Source organism: Argiope bruennichi, chromosome 3 (genome assembly GCF_947563725.1).
Source record: "Argiope bruennichi chromosome 3, qqArgBrue1.1, whole genome shotgun sequence".
NCBI lineage: Eukaryota > Metazoa > Arthropoda > Arachnida > Araneae > Araneidae > Argiope > Argiope bruennichi.
Genome location: NC_079153.1, coordinates 129,548,817 through 129,564,432, shown reverse-complemented (window position 1 = coordinate 129,564,432; position 15,616 = coordinate 129,548,817). Strand labels below are relative to the sequence as shown.

At 27.6% G+C, this 15,616-nt stretch overlaps 1 long non-coding RNA gene across 2 annotated transcripts in view; it reads right to left on the bottom strand.

Annotated features, from left to right (window-relative positions):
* Positions 1 to 3,870: 3,870 nt before the first annotated feature.
* LOC129963512 (uncharacterized) overlaps positions 3,871 to 15,616 on the bottom strand; it is a 154,261-nt gene continuing 142,515 nt past the window's right edge. For both annotated transcript variants that reach the window (XR_008783984.1, XR_008783983.1), the window contains 2 exons: positions 7,098 to 7,395; positions 3,871 to 4,100 (listed from right to left, as the gene is read on the bottom strand). This is a non-coding gene — a long non-coding RNA (uncharacterized LOC129963512). The remainder of the gene's footprint in view (positions 4,101 to 7,097; positions 7,396 to 15,616) is intronic.

Below are 15,616 nucleotides of genomic sequence, written 5' to 3'. Positions count from 1 at the left end.
TGAAACTTTGTATATGAAAATTTCACTCTCTTCTTGATGCGCTAGTGTTTTGAAAATCTTATACAGTTGTGTATTGAGGATGACAATCCAATATTTTAAATATTCAGAAAATGATCAATTAGATTTTCAATTAATATAAATTAATTTCAATTAATTTTTTTAAATCTGTGTTTATAAGATTGAATGATTTTTTGTTTTTCTGATTATTTGAACCTTATACAATTGCAAACTATTGAAGAAAATATAACAAAATTTAGCAAGTGTTTCCTTGCATTTAGAAAGGTTAACTGCTATATTTAACAAATTCAACGGCCCCTAAAAGGAGTGAAATGAAGCTTAGAGTGATTTTATGTTTTTCCACCATAACTTTGCAGCATATTATTGCTTAAACATTATTTTTAAACTATCTTAAAATTTTAAAAAGTAGCTTTTCTGTGACATAAATTTCATTTCTGTGCAACTATGCTAATTTTGATCAATTTTTAAGAATTGTTGTGCAATGATTCTATTCAAATTAGGATTGGGAGGTTCTAATATATTTTAAGGGGTTACATATACGAATTAAAAAAACTGTTTGTGGTGAATTTATAAGTATTTAATTTTTCTTATATTAAGAATTTGATTTGATTTTTTTTTCTTTAATATGTATATAGAACAAACCCTTTGACCTAGAACTACCAAACATCGCACATATGTACATTGAAGAATGAAAATGTGCCCTTAGGAGAGGTATTTTAAAAACTTGATACTTTTCCGTTAGTCGGGCGCAAATGTCGCCAATTGTGAACCAAACGCGAATTTGGCGTAATTATTTGGCGATTTTTCGCTTCGCCCGGTTAACGGAAAAGTTCCAAAAACTTTTATAAAAAAATTAAATACAAATTTTAAGCGAAATTTTCCCAAAACATAACACACAAAAAAGAATCTTTACATGATCTTAAAACTCAAAAAAAATTGTCTTTCCAATGACACAACATTTTCTACTGTATAATGTTTTCCCTATTTTTAATCAATTTTTTAAGAATATTTTAATTATATTTTACAAAAATATATTTCATTGTTGAAATAAAACTGAAATCTTTTTCATTGTTGCTACTAAATTCTATCTAGGCTTTTTTCCATTGTTGATAATGAAAGTATGAAGTTTTAGCCTGTTTTATCAATAATGAGCAAGTTTCTATTTATATTATGTTTTTTAATATTCTTTTTGAAATTTGTCATACTTAATTAAGGTTTAGTTTCATAAATAATAATGAAATTTTTTAATGCATCTATTTTTAAACACTGTTATTCTTTATTTATTTTTAAACATTGCTATTGTGTAAGGTAATATAATTGGATGTATAAAAATATATTTTCTTGCTTGTGGTTTGAGAAATCGCTTTCTTATTTTAGTGTACTAGATTTTTTTGTTGATGTTCTTATTAAATAAAAGAAATTTTCCTGAAATTACTAAATTCACTCAATTTTTTCACTAAATAACTCATTAATTGAATTATTACACAAATTATGAAAAATATTTTGTAGTATACATAAAACTTTAATCCCAAAAGTTTGTATTTTCTACTTTTATGTTATAAAGAAAAAGTTTTAGTTTCATTAAGCAAATTTTTGCATCAGTTGAAATTTAAACATTCCTATTTTTCGAATTAAAGTTCATTTTTTTGGTCAGATGGCAGAAAATTAAACAGACTCACTGCACATTCAACGAAAAAGCGTAAGACTTTAAATAAAGAAAGAGCTGAAGCGCCAAATTTAATATTTATATATACTTGCTGAGTAAATCAGAAGGAATACCTAAAATATTTTACAGAAAATTGCAGCAATCATTAATTCTAGTAAATCAACTAGTCAGACATTATTTTTCCAAAAGCAGCTGAAAGAAAGTATTCTGACAGAATAACTTCTACAGATTTTACCTTCTCTTATGCATAACGTATGCATAACATATTCATAAGACATACTTATTTAAACACATAACAAAATGTAAGATTCAACAGGTATATGGTATTAAACATATTTTTAAGAAATAATTAAGGAAATTATTTGATGAAAAACTTATTAAAATATTTCATTTTATTTATTTTATTCATTTTATTAATTTCGAATTATGGAATATATTTAAATACTAAAAATCAGGAAATAATAAAAACAAAGGACTTCTTAAAAAAAAAAAATATTAGGCTTTTATCAGTACACTAAAATGCAGAAAATATTTTTTTTTCCCTCAAAAATATAGAAGCTAAAAAGGAACCGTAAAAGGTGAATGGAGTGCCAAAAACATACGAAGTAATTTAAACTATCATAAGTAATTTTTTTAATTATACATTAAAAATAAATTATAAACATGGTTAAAATTAAAATTTATTTAATGTATTTCTATTTAGCATCTCTGCTTTTCCTTCCTTTATTTTCATTTTTGAATTTATAATAAAGAAAGATGAGATGACTACATTTTAGTATGCTGATAAAAAAGAAACTTTAAGAAAATGCTTTTATACTTTTTTATTTTAATTTTATGGAGTAGAAAATTTTTGTAGAAAAATTATTAGGCGCATAATATGATATTTATTTTTATATATATATATATATATATATATATATATATATATATATATATATATATATATATATATATATATATATATATATATATCTGCGAAAACTAATTCCGAGTTAGCAAAAAAAAAAAAAAAAAAAAACTTTTACTGAATTGAGATTGTTTAAATTATAATTCTTGAAAAATTTTACAAATATTATTCATCTTTTACCTTTTTTTTTTATTTAACGTCACATTTTTATAATAGACAATTAAAATGTGCATTAAAAATAAAAAGTTTTATTTATATAAAAAACATTTTCTGCTTTTGGAAGAAATAATTAATTTTAATATTCTAACCTGATTTTCTATACAAAATATCAGTTTATTACAGAAAATTATCTGAGAAATGGAATTTAAAACTAATATATCCTGAAAAACAGGTTGATAAAGCAAATGTATTTCTGAGATTAAATTCATTTCTTTTATTTCTTATCGGAGTTCAGTGGTTATTTGCCTTTAAAATGTGGCAATTTATGATGCAATATTTATATGCTACACGTGGAAGTATAGACCCAGTGCAACAGCACGAGGATATAAGACTATGATGTTTCTATTTTTTAAACCTTTATTTGACCTTGAATGACCTACGAATTCATTTCAAATCCTATTTGGAGCATTTATTGTTATTTTAATGCCTACATTAACATATAGGGCATTTGGGTATTGGAGCTTTTCCAAGTCATTTTTGCGTTTTAAAGTACTTAATATTAATTATAACTTAATTGCAGATTTAAATACTAAAAATTCAGCAATTCGATACACACGCCAGATAACGTCATTATGAGTCAAAGGATTAATGGAAGTTGTTTAGAAGTGGCGGTGATGTCTAGACAAATTTATTACACTTAGAGACATGAAATTTGGCACTGTGGTAATAGTCGTAATAGTTACGTCGACCTAGTATATGTAATAACGACTCAATGCACCTGGAAACCCGAATTTTAAAATTTAATGTAGAAACTTTTTTATAATGTCTTATATTCTTTTGGGTGTTTTATCGCATGTATATTTTAGTAGTATTGTTTTTGATGATTATAGGAAAAAAAATCTGGGCTTCATGGAAGAGAATAAATAATTGCCATTATAAAGAAATTTGCTTTTCACTTGTAGCCGTAATTTGCCGAACTTTGAAAAAAAATTTTATTTGTCATTTTTCCCAAAACATTTTAAGAACTGAAACTAAAATTCTTGTTCTCGACATTCTGATTTTATTATTTTTTTCAAATTTTTGAGATGATAATTCAAATATTTCTCACTCATATAAAACAGGAATCTCCAAAATATTTTTATTCACTGATTTTTAATTGATTGTTTCCCTGATCAACTCAAAGATTTTCTTTGCCGCTCCGCGGAGGAATAGGCATATCTGCTGGGGAAAGTTTTGCTTCTTCGCTGAATTGGCAGGCATCCAAGATTTTCTCCTTTTTTTTTTTTTTTTTTTTTTTTTTTTTTTGTCTACCGGTGGTAGTTTTCCTTCGCTGATTTGGAAAGGTTCAAACTAGAAAATTAAGAATCATGCACATTATTTTTATATAATTAAAACTCTAATAGCGTTGTTTGTAGAACAAATTATAATTTTACAGTCTGTGCCAGTTAAGGTTGGAACTCGCAACGTTAGGGTTCATAGCCGAGTGACATGACCACTAGACAAAAGTACGGATTGAAAACTAGTAGCACATATTAACTATTTCAGGTTTTCAAAATGTTAATGTCACGTGTATCTTATCTCCAATGAGAATTGCTTCTTTAATTCTTGTAATTAATCAACGATGCGCAAAATTTTAAAGAAATCCATGGCTATTAAATATATGTAATGCATAATCTATGATTTCATTAATTTTTTTAAAAATTAAAATTTAAGTTTGAATAAAAATAATTCAATTTTTATGTTTTTCATGGATACAGATGCTGGAAATGATTTCTGATTTTAAATGAAAATTGAAGTAAGACAGACAAATATTCTTCATCAGAATAAAACGTAAAATTAAGTTATCCTTTCGTCATGCCTGCCTACAAACAGGGATTCCCAGATAGAACGTTGATAAAGATGGACCACTTTCACGGTCTTCTACTTTTCCCAATGTCATATTACTCCTAAACTTTTTATTCTGTGGGATACCTGAAGGACCAAGTTTCGACTGCAGATGTTCGTAGCGTCGAAGAAATAAGAGTAACCATAGAATCGTCTACTGTGACTCTGTAAATGCTTAACAACTTTTGGAAAGAAGTGGAGAACAGATTTGGTATTTTCCCAAGCAAGGATGGTTCCGAAGTGTATGAATACAAATTTTTTTAGAATTGCTACATTAAAAATCCATAAATCTTTGTTCTTTATCTCTTATTCTATTTTTAAAACTATCTGGCGGAGAATTTAAACACACCCTGTATAACACAATTAAGTATCGTCAACCTATCACAGGAAGTTCGCTTTTTTCTTTTTTCTTTTTTTTAATGGTGATGGATTTTGAAAACAAAATTTGTTATGGGTTCCTTTGATCTCAATGGATATGTGGCAGATGTCTGGTGTGTTCTTCTATAAACCGCAGAGCACAGGTGTTGCGATAATTCAACTATTTTTTTCTACACCCTTCAACGTAATTTTCATTTTTCTTCAAGGCATTGTTCACGTTTTGCATAACGTGGGATGGGCGATTTTTTTCTTCTGGCTCAGCAATTACAAAAGAAACCCCGATAAAATCTCAGTGATTGTGGTTTAGCTATTAAGAAGGCTCTTCTTCTGGAGGCAGATGTTTAACGCTTCTAGCCATCCCTTATGTTTGAAAATTTCGTGGTCCATTCCAAAACAAACAAACTTGTATAGTGTCAAAATGCGATATTACTTGAGTTTATTTATTTATCTGTATCTCAAAAATTTTCTATTTTCTAGTATCTTAAGTATCTTACACTATACAATGTCTCAAAGGCCTTACATTTCATATTATTTTAAATATTTTATAATTCTCGAAGTATCTAAAATTGTAAAATATATTCAAAAGAACACAGAAGTTGAAGAAGAATAGATATATTCTATCTGATTGTCCATCTTATAATTTTTAGTATTATAGTTATTTTATTTTCAGGAGCTCAGCGACACCCAGGGCATGCTATTAATTTGTCCAATTAAGTAAAATCATTGCAAAAATATTTTGTCTTCACGATTTCGCTTAAAGTTGGAGATTAGATTAAGCACGCTTTTTAAGTTAGTCCGCGTCTACCTTAGAAAATTTGGAAATTTATGTACAATTTTGAAAAACTTTGGAAGCTATAAAAATTTGATAATGATTGAATGTATCAACAAAAGTTTTTCAGATGTTAATTCAAATGAGTAGAACTTCATTTTTTCTAAACGGATTAAAGCAAAAATATTTTAAATAAAGAGGTTGAGAATCACTTCTTTTTAATGAATCTCGGTTACAGAATCAGTAACCATGGTTATTTAAACGAAAGGCAAATTAAGTAATATTTCATTATGTCTTACAAGATATAACTCTGGAAAGCAGGATTATCTCATAGCATTCTGGAAACATTCTTTGACACATATATGCTAACATCATCTTTTTCTCTGAGGTAATCATTCGATCCACTTTTTTAATTTCGGATCCATTAATTCTTAATTATCCGAGGCTTCCCTTTCATTTATACTTCACTTCATTCTTACTAACGAACTAACTTCACAAATTGTACAACAGATCTATTTATGGTGCAATCTCTACTAATAATAAAGCTAAATGTGTGTGTGTTGGAGCCCTAAAGGACAGATTTATGAACAGAATTTGGCACAAATATATTTTGAAGAGTGGGAATATGCATTTTGGAACGATATTCTTTTAAATTTTAATCAATTGATAATTAAACGAAATTTTGGCGCTCTTCAAGCAACAACATTCGGAAATATTATAGTAGAAAAATAATTTTTGTACCATTTTAAAATTAAAAACAATTATATTCTTAAAGATATCAATTTAGTTAACAAATTCTTCGCGAAATTTAATTAAATTTTTAAACATATTTTACAACAATAACAATGCATTTCATTGCTGTAACAAAACTTAAATCATTTTTATTGTTTCGAATATTTCACCCTAATTTCACCTAGGCTAATTTTTTTCATATTGAGTCGGTTTCTATTAAAAGCCTGTTTCTAATAAGAGTTTTGAAATTGTATGGCATTTTTAGTTAAAATTTTGTTCGCTTTTAGTTCAGAAATAACTAATAATAAAATTTTTTATAAGTTCGTCCATTTTTAAATGTTATTTTTTCCTGCAATATAATTTGTTGTATAAAAATACATTATTGTTCTTTTGTTGCGTTCTTATTGAAACAATTGCGTTCTTATTATAGTGTATCGATTTTTTTTAGATGTTGTAGAATTAGCGAAAAAAATATTTCTGTTAAATCTATGAAATATTATATAAATTATAAAACATATTCTTTCATGCGCACAAAAATATCGAATTTATGAAGTTGCAAGAATGATTTTAATGAGATATTTTACCGTTCATGCTGAGGTCGACTTTGGTCTAAGTATTAAACCCACCGGTGCTCTTCGATCCGACCTTGCCCGAAGGATCTTGAAGCTGGAATCCATTTTTTTTTCTTCGTCAGCTTGATACAGCAGCATACAGATTTTCCTGTTACTTAAATTTTCCTGAAGAGATTCGTGCAAATTATGGTATGGTTGCAAATGGCAAATTACAGAGTACTCGGATGGCCTCAAGTGCTTCCTTTTTACGCGTGTTACTTTTATTATGTTGTGATGCCACAAGCTTTCACAAAAAGTTCGCTCACAATTCCTAGAAAGAAACAGAAAATATTATTATCATTAAAGATTTCTAAAAATTATGCAATTAACGGCGCACCAAGGATGTTGACTGATCTTTTTGAACAAAGTACATTGATGAGAAATAGAAAAGAGAATTTATTCAATCATAAGAAAAGATGATTATTGCCGCATCGATTGCACTTGACTGGTCGGCTTTAAGAATAATTTTTAAAATGTATCTTATTCTATGCTTATATTTCTGAGTTATCGTGTTAACGTATATGAAAAAAGTACCGACCGACAGACTGTCAACCGCTTGTTGGATTTGGCACAGATTTTGAAAGGTGTCTAGACTATAAGTATTAAATCTGTGTACCAAATTGTATCCATCCAACTCTTTTCGTTTCCTAGTTATCGTCAACATTTAACAGATTTTATTCAAAATTTGACACAGATTTGCTGTATATGTAAATAAGCTATGTGCCCTATTTTATTTATATAGATCTTTAAGTTTTATAGTTGTCGTATTTATTAGCTCTAACAAGGGGTGGGCACAAGGTGGAAAATTGAGTTCGGGATGAGGTTTATAATATACTGGTAGTATATATTTAGAATGTTCATTCATAATGCGAGCACATTATTAGTACATAAGCTATGTTGAATGTTTGAGGGCCATTTTCGGGAAACTGACCGGCTCATGTGCTTTAATATATTAATGAATATTTTAATAATATATTAATGATAATATTTTAATGAATGAACATTCTAAATGTATACTACCAGTATATTAAACCTCATCCTGTACTCAATTTTCCATCTCGTGCCCTCCTTTTGTCAGACTGGTATGCAAATTTTCTGTAAATGTTCGATCAAGATGTGACAGAAATCTATAAATTTAATGTGAAGATAACATAACAAATTTCATTTGTGTTGCTCAAAGCTTCAATTTTTTGAATAACCGCATTCATAGATAATCATATAATTCCAAAAATTTGTTTTTCAGTTTCAAAGAGCTCCAAAATCTTGAGATTCATCGATATCACGAGAATGTTTTGATAATTACAATATTTTATATTTGTATATTTTATTAACGAGAAAATCGAGCAAGGTGAAGTTAACGAAACAGATAAAATCCTACTTTCAATACAAAAAAATAATCATAACAGATTTTCTTACAAAAAAATAAAAATTCCTGTAGTTACTGTTCCAATGAACGTCATGGGAATTTTGGATATTAGCGACTAAACATGGATTGTCGTCAAAGATTATTAGATTTCGAAAATATTATTTCCTAAAAAAAGTAATTCAAACAGACGTAAAAAAAATAAATCGTATTTACAAACAGCGACGAAAGAATGCATTTCATAATATTAGGTGCAATATTTCTTGAATAAAAAGTTCATCCTTAATAAAAAATATTTTTGCTCGTAACTTCTGACTATAAAAGGCAAATAGTACAAATGGACATTTTTTATTAATAAAGTTTATGCTTTTTACTTTATCATAATAAATAATACACAATATTTACGTTTTTATGGAAACTGCAATATTTTTTTTCTACTATGACACCAAAGAATTTATCAGATTTATTGCTAGTTCTATAAAATTCTTTTGAATCACTTTTAAATCGATTTTTTTTTGCACTGAATGCGTGAGTTAAAAACACTTATAAAAATTTTCCATTAATTCTACAAGAGATTTAGAACAGGAGAACAAATGAACCATACCTTAAAATTTGCAAGTTTTAAACCGATTTTTAATGGAAGAGAATACATAAATTCACACATCATCTTCGACCAAATTCATTATTAAGTCCACTTTGAGACGTCTGGAATGTTCCTTACGATATTAAAGCTTTATTCTGCCATTCAGAAGACCAAGTTCCTTTATTCAGAAAAACATGAAGGCCTAGAATAATAATTACTTTTTATTTTTAAGACATGCATAACGCATCTGATAAATAACAAATCAAATTTGGTATCATCAAATCAGATTTTTTTCTCCCAATCTATTTATTAATTTAATATCAAACAATTTAATATACGGAATATTGTTACGAATTGGTAATAGCACTTCCATAATAAGTAAGTCTCTTCAATAGAAAGAAGAGATATCCACAGGTTTTCATAGTGGACACCAGATCGTGATTCCAATCACAGCGACTTCTTGGCGACGAAAGTGAAAGTTCTGGGAAATACAGGAATTATGGTTCTATCTCGATCAGGAACCTTTTAGAGAATTTCATGAATTTTTCAAATCTTGTATAAATTAAAGAGATAAATGCGATTCAATAATTCTATCTTTGATGCGTTGATCGGGCCTGTTATAATTAATTAGCTATTTGCTTCTGTAATTAGTGTCTACAAGCGTTGTTTCTGGTATAAATCTTTGTATTTTCGTTAACTCTGCTGGAATTTTCTTCTTATTTTCTGGGATATTTGTGAAATGAAGCGTCTTTTCCCATTATCCAGAGTGTTGGACATGCTTTTTTATAAATATTTGTAGAATATCAATAGAAGTACTATAATTAGGTTTAAACTTGAAAAATTGGAAAAATAAATGCCATGATGGATGCTGTATGAATAGCTCTACCATTGAAAACATAGAAATTTTTTTGAATTGTAAAAAATTTATTTGTGAAAAGAGATTTTTATTTTTATTGCAGAATTACTATGATGTGATTTGTGTAATTGGGATATTATTTAGCCATTTAGCGCATTTAAACTTTTTAAAAATTTCATTAAATTTAAAAAAATTAAATTAAAATGAATTATTTTCTTAAATTATATGCAGTTATTCAAAACACACACACAACACACACACACACACACACACACATATAGGTATATATATATATGCAGAAAAGAAAGAGCCATACTTTCTTGGGTTAAATAATGTGAGGAGACTTTCATTAATTTCTTTACATAAAATCTCACTAATTAGCAATTTAATTACTTCATTTTAAAATGAATTATTTATCCTAAAATAGTCAGGATGATTTCAGGACAATTTTTAACAATCCGGGATAAGTAGGCAAAAAATTAGAAATGTCTTGGATCATTGGATAACTATAAATTCACTAACTTTTTTTAATAAAATGGTCTGGAAGATATTTTACCTCTAATTTATCAAGAATAATTAGTTGAGACCACAGTGGTCAGTCAAAACTGGAAAAAAATTCTTGCAAATCAATTCATGATAGATCCAGGACTAATTCTACCTGGTTTGTAAAACGAGTGGATATACAAAAACAGACATCCTCAACATAACACACCCTTGTCACCCTTATCCTTTCAATATCGATAACTTGAATTAAAGAAAAATGGGCAAATCAAATATCTGAGCTACAGTACAGTAAATACGCAGCACATCAATCCAAATTGTTAAAAAAGCGAAAGCAAAACAAGTCTGTCTAGCCCCACCCCTTTTTTTCCTGAATCTTATTTAAAATTAATTGCACTTTTTGCGATTTGTAATTACGAACTTATTTGGATAAATCAAGATTTCTTCTACTTTAGAAAATATTTTTAAAATGCAACTGGCATTCAAGAAAATTTCGAATTAATTGAAATTTTTTAATTTGAAATTTTTTGGATTAGAATATGAGTGAAGATTTTATTATAGAGTTTCCCAAAATATAATACATAAGTCAAAACGGCACATTGCATTATTTCTGGTGATACAACTTTTACAATAAAAATGTGAATAAATATTTGAAAAGAACATAAAACGCCACAGCTTTTAACATTTAATTTTAATCTTTATTATTCAGATATATATTTTATTTCCTGTTTTGATCCCTTCCCTTTAAATATATGCTTACGTCGGCAGCCACATGTTAATTACAAATTTCAAATAACTACTTTCCTGGAAATTGGATCAGAAATCATTTATTTTAATTTAAGCACTGTGCTAGATAATATTTCATTTCAAGAAACAGACCAGATTGTAAATATTTCATTTCAGAAAAATCTCTTAAATAAGTTTAAAAAATATTCAGATTTTAGTTAAAAAGAAAAGATAAATAAAAGCATTTTTTCGAGAAAACGATTCAATATTTAATGCCTTCTTATTTTTGCGAAATTGGATTTTTTCAGCCACTCTGTTAATTAAAAAAACAAATATAGGAAATTGTTGTGAATTAAACCTGTTTTATGTTTAAAATAAATAAAAATAAAGTTGGGCATATCGAAACTGATTAAAACGAAGCAAATTAATTCTTTGCATTAATCATTATCAATAATAAATCATAATATTTACTTTTAGGCATTATCACCGATTGTTTATTATAAATTTATTATTCCATTATTTACTACAATTGATTAATTCTCATATAATATATTTATTTAGGAGTATAATTAATTTTAAGATGCTTTATTTGATTATAAATAATCGATTTAGGATGCATTGATATTTAATTGGGAAATATTTTTATGGCGCATATATTTTTGATTTTTACATATGTAGTGCAAAATTAAAAAAAAAAAAAAGCGTATCGTTCTATAAATAGTAAAAGGGTGCTGATATTAAATAGCACTACTGTGGTTTCAGGGCCGGGATAGCCTGGTTGGTAGGGCGTTTGATTCGCGTCCCTTGGGTTGCGAATTCGAGGCGCATCCGGCCGAAGACTCTCCGTGTGTGTGGTGGCTGGCGCATGTAAAAATCTGTCGTGGTCACAAAGTCCTCCATGCCGAGAGCAATACCACTGGGGATACTGGATCAGCGCTGATAGTTCTCTGATTCAGGTCTAAATTACGATTTGTGGATGAGTGAATGAAATGCATGAATGAAGTCCGCCCCGTAAAAAGGGTTGTAACGTGTGTATAGCTAAGTCGCTCTCTTGGCCCTAGATTACGCTATTGAAAAGCAAGAGACGCACCCTTCGCTTAAAATCACTGACTTCTAAAGTCAGTGGGCTTGTCTTTGACAAGTGCCATTAGAAACAACAACAACAACTGTGGTTTCACCTACACTGCACACCAGTGGTTCGCAAAATAGAGTGAAAGTGATCAGAAACCAAAAGCCTAAAATGTTTTTTTCCCTCAAGCGAAATCGCTCTTGTAAGGTTCCCTTTCTCGCATTCGATGAAATGAAGAGAGGGGAAGTAATAATATATCAGATTTCCAAATTTTCATCAACACATGGATGGCTTCAGTCGTTATGCAAGATACTGCTAATTTAATTTAAAAACTAAAAATGCGATGAAAAAATAATGAAAATATTGACCTCAAATTGAAAGAAATGTAGGGAATGAAAAATCCCTACAAGAGGACAAAAGCTAACCTTTTTTTCAGAAAACTGGATGAATGCTAGTTGTCGGATAATAGCTTGTAAAGAGGGAAAATATAGTATACGAGAATTGTGTTTCAAGGTAAAGATAAATGAACTATAATTAATTAACAGCGTGATAAATCACACATTTGTTCCGAATCGGTAGGGGACTTTGGACAATGTAAACACATCTTTCTCGGTCAAACTCAAAAATCCATACTATAATTTTAATTTAATCTCAGTCTAAGCAATTTTTAAATAACATATATTAGAATAAATTGAAATATCAAAATATTTAATTGAGGATGACTTCCAGAGAGTTGGTTTCACTATTCCGTGTATAAAAAATTAAATTAAAAATTTCTTAATTGAATTAAATTTTTTAAAAAATTAGAATGGTAAAATAATAGTAATACTTTTAACACAACCTAAATACTTATAAAGCTTACCAGGGATATTATTTGTCAGTCAGTCTATCAACAGCAAGGGACTGACTGACTCACTGCAAAAAAAATTTCCCAAGATTAAATTTTAGAATATTAAAACAATATTTGATTTTAATTTGTATTTGTTAAATTATGTTATATGAATGAATTAAATTTTAAAAAAACCTCAAAATACTGCAAAAACTCTCTGAACCCTCCAAAATTATGGAGCACTTAAGCAACTACTTATTTAGCTTATTTGATAATCCGGTCTTAATGCCTCAATCTTTAAAATATTAAAGCGCAACACAGTGGTTCAATTCCGAGAACAATAGAGTTCTATCATAGTTTATATGTTAGTAATTTATCTACCGCTGTTCGATGGTATGATAATGAAAGTAACAGCTTTATAAGTGGAAGGTGAGAATTCATCCCTCGATGCTTTGATTACGATTTAAAAAAGGTTTTAATTTATTTTTCAGATTTTATATAAAAATAAATATTTATTCTTTTAATATATGAAGTATAAATTAATTAAAAAAATAATTACAAATATGGATGCACTTAAAAATTTCAAAATTATTTAAATTAAATTAAAAATTTATAAACAGTTTTAATTAATATGCTGATTTTTTTATGGAAAAATGAATAAATATTCATTCACCTAATATATGGATTATAATTTAATTTTTAAGCAGAAAAAGTTACTGTAACTCAATTGGTGAATAATATTAATTGAAATTAGTAACATCCTGAAAAACATCATTTAATATTTTTAAAAATTTATAGAACATTCATTTATTTCCAATTATATACAAAAACCAGAATGGTAACTATTGTAAAAACATTGAAAACAAAATGTATTTTAACAACTTGCACAGTTGATAAATTCTGATTGTTTACAAGGGCAATATTTCATTAAGAAGTCTATTGGAAAACAAACTTCATTTACATTAAAAACATTTGTCTTTCAACAATAATTTAGCACCTGCTTTCTACTATTTCTTTTCGAATATTAATATCAGGAACGTTTCCTTACATATTTAATAAATTATCAGCTGCTCATTTCAATTTTCGATATAAATTCGTTGAGCTACAACAAATAATCTAAATAAATTAAATCAATAAATTAAAATCTAAAAATTTACAACTTTTAGTTGATTTAGGTTGGCAATAGCAATTTAAATTATAACCATAAGAGTTACATTTATAATTATTTTTCTTTTACAGTACTAAATAATAATTTATGTTTGCATAAAAATGAAAAACATATTAACTTAAATATTTGTAGATTATTAATTTGCATAATTTTGAAGAAATTAGAAGAAAAAAATATGAACCATGAACCGAATCCTGACGTTTCATTTACTAGATGATTCAACAAACAATCATGCCATTAGCCACTGAACATTATAGAGAATTTACGAGTATTAGTATATAAGCTATGCCAAAAGTTTAAAGGTTAAAATGTTTCTCGGATTAGCTATTGCGCTTTAATACTTTAATGAATGAATATCTGAAAGTTATACTACTATTGTACTAAATCTCATTCCGAATTCTATTTTCGAATTCGTGCATTCCCCTTGTAAGATTAAAACAGATCAGAACATTCTGTTTTTTTTTTAAATTCTTTTTAGCAAGAAAGTCTTCAAAGCAATAATTCTTGTGTGAAAATCGTATGCATTTTAGATAGGTCATACATTTGCTGTGTTTCAGATATTTTCAATTGAAGATAATAACGATTTATGATAGAAGCAAGATAAATAATTTCTTTCATAATTTTCCATTTTCTAAAAAATCTAAAACAACCTAAACTATTTGTTTTACAATTTCGTTTTCATAATCATCTTTTTTTCACAAATTCAAAATGATGCTTTTGAACGGAAATGAAAAAAAAATTAATTTATATCCTAGGTGTCCAAACGTAGTTTATCTTGGTGCATCCACGTGACTCGAAAATAAAATTTATAACGAAAATATAAGTTTTTAGGAATATTGTTCACATAAGGATTTCATCCTTTTATGAATTTCGTAAATAAGACTGGCTTGTAATATAGTCGTTAATGTTCGTAATATGCTGAAAAGTATGTCTGATCGATCAGGTTCAATATTTAACATAGTTTTTACTCTATTAGATCAACAATTTCAGAATCAAGAATGCAAAATGAATTTCGAAGGATTTTCTTTTCTTTTTTTCATTGATTGCAAGAATGATTAGTCATTTTATAAAAATTAAATCAGCTGAAGATACAAATATAAGAATTAATAGATTGTATATGAAACTTATTTAATTTCCGAAATAAAATTCCTTAGAACATCAACATTAAAAACAAATTGTTTCTCATAATTGAATTATTGTGTTTCACATAAAGTCTTTTCTTTAAAATTGTATATATTCAGAAAGATTACTTTCAAAATGTCTACAAATATGTTCCTTATATATCCTTTATTTTCAACATAAAGCCTTTAAGGAAACTTGTCATTAATGCATCTTTTACGGTGACCTCCTTAAAATTCACTTTGTGAGCATAGCTGAAAAGTTCAACAAAAAGGATT